Consider the following 6,962-nt stretch of genomic DNA (forward strand, 5'->3'; position numbering starts at 1 on the left):
AAGTGCCTCGCTGGGTGGTCAGCACGGTCAGCTCCAGCACAGAGCCGGGCCTGTTCCTGGGGAACTAGGGAGACTGACTGGCAGCCCTTGCCGTGAAGAAGTCACTTACCGGTGAAAACTTACCTCCTGGATCAACTCTGCATTAGGGGAAAAAAATTTGTTAGGTTTTGTGTTTTTGTGGTAAAGGACACAAAATGTATTAACCGTTTACAAATGTGTAGTTCAGAGGCATTAAATACATTCACACTGATGTACAGCCATCACCCCCATCCTCCTCCCCCTTGACACCAGCTCCTCGTTCTCACCCCCATCCTCCTCCCCCAGCCCCTGGCAACTACCATTCTGTTTTTATGTTTGTTTGTTTCTGTTTTGTTTTTTGCTTTTTAGGGCTGCACCTTCAGCATATGGAAGTTCCCAGCCTAGGGGTCTAATCAGAGCTACAGCTGCCGGCCTACACCACAGCCACAGCAACACGGATCTAAGCTGCATCCTCAGCCTACACCACAGCTCATAGCAACGCCAGATCCCCGACCCACTGAGCAAGGCCAGGGATCGAACCTGTGTCCTCATGGATACTAGTCGGATTTGTTTCTGCTGAGCTACGACGGGAACTCCCTCTGTTTTTATGATTTTGACTAATCATGTAAGTAGAATCATGTAGTAATTGTCTTCACTTAGCATAATGTCTTCAAGGTTCACCCATGTGGTATCGTGTGTTCGAATTTCCTTTTTAAGGCTGAATAATAGTCCATTGTGGTCCTCATGATACCCCAACTCACCACTCTCGTTTCCACAGTGGCCATGTCATTCAACAGTCCCGTATGGCTCGTTTATTGGGACATTAAAAGTGGAACGCTTCCACTCTGGGAAGATAGAATGGAAGTACTTATCCCTCCCTGTCCTTTCCACTGAATACAGTCCTGAATATTTTATAGAAAACAAACATAAGACTGAAAGGTGGAGAGGACTGGCTGGGGACCTTGGGACCTACTGAATGGCTGGCATTGAGTTCCCAGGTTTTCTTTTGGCTTCATGTATGCCAAGCTGGTGGAGAAGCTGACCCACAAGCCAGAAAACCCAAATGAGGACTGGAAAGGGGAGAGCTTAACAAGACTGAAAGAAAACTGCAGCCCCACCTTTGCCGTGAAGGCAGTTTGGGCTCTAGACTTTCATCCTCGCTATGCCGTATTGGGGGCACCCCAAAACTCTGGGGTGGTGTCAGTGGAGGCCACAAAAGGAGAAGTGGGGCACCCCAGTGTGTCTGAATCGGTATCACCGGAAGTGTAGTGGGATGATGGCGCTCACTGCCCCCAGCAAGAACAGGAGGCACTTGTACCCACACAGGAAGAGGCAGTAATGAAGTAGTGCCTTCTCATGCCTATCAGAGGAGGTCTGTTAAAACTAAAGATTTAAATGAGATCCAGAGTCCTCATAATACCCAAAGTATCCATGTTTCCGTCAAAAATCACTCCTGCCAAAGATCAGGAAAATCTCAACCTAAAGGAGAAAACACTGAGATGACAGATGTTGGAGTGATTGACAAAGATTTAAAAGCAGCCGTTAGAAGTTCCTGCTGTGGTGCAGCGGAAACAAATCCAACTAGGAGCCATGAGGTTGCAGGTTCAATCCCTGGCCTCGCTCAGTGGGTTAAGGATCTGGTATTGCCATGAGCTGTGGTGTAGGTTGCCAATGCGGCTTGGATCTGGTGTTGCTGTGGCTGTGGCGTAGGCTGGCAGCTATTGCTCCAGTTGGACCCCTAATCTGGGAACTTGCATATACCCTGAGTGCAGCCCTAAAAAGCAAAAAAAAAAAAAAAAAAAAAAAAAAATAGCAGCCATTAGAGGGAGTTCCCTTGCACCTCACTGCGTGAAGGGTCTGGCATTGTCATTGGAGCAGCTTGGGTTGTTGCCGTGGTGAAGCCTCAATCCTTGGCCTGGGAACTTCCACATGCTGCAATTGCAGGAAAAAAAAAATCCATTATAAAAATGTGTCTGAGCAATTATGAAAACACTTGAAACAATTGAAAAAATATAAAGGCTTAGCAAAGACAGAAAATATAAAGAAAAAACAGGAAGGCTTCTACACTTAGAAATGTCAGTAACATTGATAAAAATGTCAATAACAATATACTGTAGTACCTTATGTGTATATATAACATAATTATTAGAACGATTGCTAAAAAAGATAACACACCCCACAGAGTTCCCATTGTGGCTCAGCCGTAACAAACCGATTAGTATCCTTGGGGACCCAGGTTCAATCCCTGGCCTCACTCAGCGGGTTAGGGCCCCTGCATTGCCGTGAACTGTGGTGTAAGCCACAGACTTGGCTCCCATCCCGCATTGCTATGGCTGTGGCGTAGGCCAGCAGCTACAGCTCCAATTCAACCCCTAGCCTGGGGATTTCCATGTGCTTCGGGTGTGGCCCTAAAAGAAAAGAAAAGAAAAGAAAAAAAAAAAAGATAACACACCCCAAAACACTATAGATAAAGCAAAATGGAATTCTTTAAAAAATGTCCAAATAACCCACAGGAAAGCTGAAAAAATGAAAAACAGGAGACTTGGGCCCTAGCATCGATAAGTGTGTTAAATGCAGATGGGAAGTTCCCAGGTGGCCTAGCAGTTAAGCATTCAGTGTTGTCACTGCTGTGGCTCAAGTTCATCCCTGGCCCAGGAACTTCCTCGTGCCCCAGGCATGGCCATAAATAAATAAGTAGGTAAGTAAGAGATTGGCAAAGTGGATGAAAAAGCATAACCTAAGTGCATGCAAACTACAAGAAACTCACTTCAAATGTAAGTAGGTTGAGGGGAGTTCCTGTCATGGCACAGTGGAAATGAATCCCACTAGGAACCATGAGGTTTTGGGTTTGATCCCTGGCCTCATTCAGTGGGTTAAGGATCTGGTGTTGCCGTGAGCTGTGGTGTAGGTCACAGATGCGGCTCAGATCCCGAGTTGCTGTGGCTGTGGTGTAAGCCATGGGCTATGGCTCCGATTCGACCCCTAGCCTGGGAACCTCCATATGCTGTGAGTGCGGCCCTAGAAAAGACAAAAACCAACAAAAAAACCCACTAAAAACAGAGCTGCAAAACTGATAGAATTGAAAGAAGAGCAGGGAGTTCCCTTTGTGGCTCAGCAGTTAACAATCCCGAAAAGGAAAAAAACAAGAATAGCAAATCCATATTTACACTGGAAACTTCAACACCTCTCTCTCTCTCTCTCTCTCTCTCTCTTTTTTTTTTTTTCCTGGCCACACCATGGCAAGTGGAAGTTACTGGGCTGGGGATCAACACTGCAGTTGTCACCTGCACAACAGCTGCCCTGTACAACAGCTGCGGCAGTGTCAGATTCTTAACCCACTGCTCCACAAGGGAGCTTCAACACCCTGCTCTTTTTGTTTGTTTGCTTTTTGTTTGTTTGTTTGTTTTTTGTTTTTTTAGGGTTTTTCGGCTTTTTAGAGCCACACCCAAACATATGGAAGTTCCCAGGCCAGGGGTTAAATGGGAGCTTTATGTAGCTGCAGACCTACATACACCACAGCTCACAGCAACACTGGATCCTTAAACCATTGAGCGAGGCCAGGGATCAAACCCGCCTCCTCATGGATACTAGTCAGATTCATTTCCACTGCACCACAGCGAGAACTCCCCTCCTCTCTTAATAATAGGTGTAACTAGACAGAAAACCAGCAAGGATGTAGAAGAACCAAACAATACTATCTCAACCAACAGGATCCTATCAACATAGAATATTTCACCCAACAAAAGACACATTATTTTTAAACATTTATGGAATGTATACCAAGATGGATCCTATCCTGGCCTATAAAACAAAAACCAACAAATAAAAAGAATTGAGGAGTTCCCTTGTGGCTCAGTGGGTTAAAGATCTGGCAGTTGTCACAGCTGTGGCTCCGGTTTCAGCTGTGGCGCAAGTTCGATCCCTGGCCCAGGAACTTACACATGCTGTAGGCTTGGCCAAAAAAAAAAGGACATTCTCCTCTGTTTCTCTCTTTAACTGTAGAAGGCGCTTTTAGAAATTAATAATTTCTACACCACAGCCACAGCCACGAGGGATCCTTAACCCACTGAGTGAGTCCAGGGATCAAATCTGTGTCCTCATAGGTACTAGTTGGGTTTGTTTCCACTGAGCCACAGCAGGAACTCCGAATTGCTGGATTTTAGATGATTTTTTTTTCTTTTCTTTCTTCTTTTTGGTCTTTTGTCTTTATAGGGCTGCACCCAAGGCATATGGAAGTTCCCAGGCTAGGGGTCTAATTGGAGGTGCAGCTGCCACCCTACACCACAACCACAGCAACTCGGGATCTGAGCCACAGCAACCTACACCATAGCTCATGGCAACACCAGATCCTTAACCCACTGAGCGAGGCCAGGGATTGAACCTGCATCCTCTTGGATACTAGTCAGGTTCCTAACCTGCTGAGCCACAACAGGAATGCCCAATTTTTTTTTTTTTGTCTTTTTGCTATTTCTTGGGCCGCTCCCGCGGCATACGGAGGCTCCCAGGCTAGGGGTTGAATCGGAGCTGCAGCCACCGGCCTACGCCAGAGCCACAGCAACGCGGGATCCGAGCTGCGTCTGCAACCTACACCACAGCTCACGGCAGCGCCGGATCGTTAACCCACTGAGCAAGGGCAGGGACCGAACCCGCAACCTCATGGTTCCTAGTCGGATTCGTTAACCACTGCGCCACGATGGGAACTCCCCAATATTTCTTTTTTTAAAGACAACCATTATGTGTCACACATCGCAAAAGTAGTTAACAGGACTTTCATAATATTCAAGAAAAAAAGTATTTGGGACCAAGTGTCTCTCAGTATGGAATCATGCTAGACAGAAACAGTTATGCATCGACTGCTGCTTTAAGCAATAGGACACTTCAGCTGTATGTAACGGTACCTAATCAGGGGAAAAACAGGGGGAAGTTCCTGGGCTAGGGATTGAACCCACGACACAGCAGTGACAACACCAGATCCTTACCTGCTGCGCCAAAAGGGAATTCCTCTCTTAGTTTTTTTTTTTTTTTTGTCTTTTGTTGTTGTTGTTGCTATTTCTTGGGGCGCTCCCGCGGCATATGGAGGTTCCCAGGCTAGGGGTCGAATCGGAGCTGTAGCTGCCAGCCTACGCCAGAGCCACAGCAACGCGGGATCCGAGCTGCGTCTGCAACCTACACCACAGCTCACGGCAACGCCGGATCGGTAACCCACTGAGCAAGGGCAGGGACCGAACCCGCAACCTCATGGTTCCTAGTTGGATTCGTTAACCACTGCGCCACGACGGGAACTCCCTCTCTTAGCTTTTAATGGCATCTCTACATCAGCAGTTCCCACATGTATTTCCCCAGGTCAGACCTCCCCATCTCAACATGGTCCACAGTGAAGTCTGGATCTACCCATCTTTCCTACATTCTTCCCATCTCAATAAATGACACCATTCTTCTGGCTGTTCAGATATCGAAACCTGGCAGGAGTCCTGTATTTCTCTTTTTTCTCACACTGCATCTCTCAGTAAATCCTATTGGAATGATTCAAAGCATACCCAGAATCCGACCACTTCTCATCACCTCCACTGCCACTTCCCTGGTGACCAAGCCATCTTCTTTCCTCTAGATTATTGTGATGGTGTCCTAAGAAATCCTGCTGCTACCCTGGCCATTCCACGGTCTAATTGCAACTCAGCAGCTAAAGCGACTGTTTACACATCACTCCTCTCTCAAGATCCCGCAGCGGTCCCCCATCACACTCACTAGCAATTAAAGCGCTTCTGGGAGTTCACGTCGTGGCTCAGCGGTTAATGAACCTGACTGGTATTCGTGAGGAGGCGGCTTCCATCCCTGGCCTCGCTCAGTGGATTAAGGATCCAGCGTTCCGTGAGCTGTGGTGTAGGTCACAGATGCGGCTCAGATCCTGCATTGCTGTGGCTGTGGTGTAGGCCGGCAGCTGTAGCTCCAATTCGACCCCTAGCCTGAGAACCTCCATGTGCCTCGGTGCAGCCCTAAAAAGACAAAAAAATAAAAATTAAAATTAAAAATAAAATGCTTCTGGGGGTCTACCCGATCCTCTCTGAGCTGCTAGGGTCCCTGCCCTGTCACTGATTCTTGTTCTGGCCCACTGTGCTTCCTTCCTGATTCTACCGTGACAGGTAGGCTCCAGTGGTTCTTGCCAGTTCCTTCTGCCCAGGATTCTCTCCAATGAACACCTTGCTCCCTCACCTTCCTCAGTAGCCGCTCAAATGTCGCTTCAGTGAGGTCATCACCTTGTTTTTTGTTCGTTTGTTTTTTGGGCATATGGAAGTTCCCTGGCCAGGGATAGAATCCCAGCGGCACCACTGGGTCCATAACCCACAGCTCCACAGCAGGAACTCCCCTCCCCTTAATTTAAAATTACAACGCTTCTCTTTACCGCACTCCCCATTCCACCTTCGGTTTTCTCTTCAGCACTTTGCATGACACCAGGTACTTTATAGTTTACTTCTTCATGTGTTTATAGTTTCTTTAGAATGTAAACTCTGAGAAGGCTGTTTTTTGGTTTTGGTTTTGGTTTTGAAAGATTTGGGGGTTTTTTGGTTGTGCCTGCTCCCCAGCCAGGAATTGAACCTGAGTCACAGCAGGGACGATGCCGTAACCTTAACTCGCTGAGCCACCAGGGAACTCCCCCGAGTGCATTCACTGTTATTTGTGGAATGGATGAAAGAGTAAATGAAAGTTGAGATCGCACCTGTGAACGGCCCTGGTCTACGCCATTTACTCCCACATTCACGCGCTGACTTTTTCCCAAGCAAATGAAAGCTGGGTCCTGCGAGCACAACCGGCAAAACCAGCGGGAGCTGGGACGTTGGGGCGGAGTGGGATAGAGGTTTGCACGAGAGGAGGGCCTGAACGGAGAGGGCGGGGCCCCACGCGGCGCCGTCGTCTTGGAAACGGTCCCTCCCAGCGCCGAACTACAA

The sequence above is a fragment of the Phacochoerus africanus genome, chromosome 7 (assembly GCF_016906955.1).
Source record: "Phacochoerus africanus isolate WHEZ1 chromosome 7, ROS_Pafr_v1, whole genome shotgun sequence".
In the NCBI taxonomy this organism is placed as follows: Eukaryota; Metazoa; Chordata; class Mammalia; order Artiodactyla; family Suidae; genus Phacochoerus; species Phacochoerus africanus.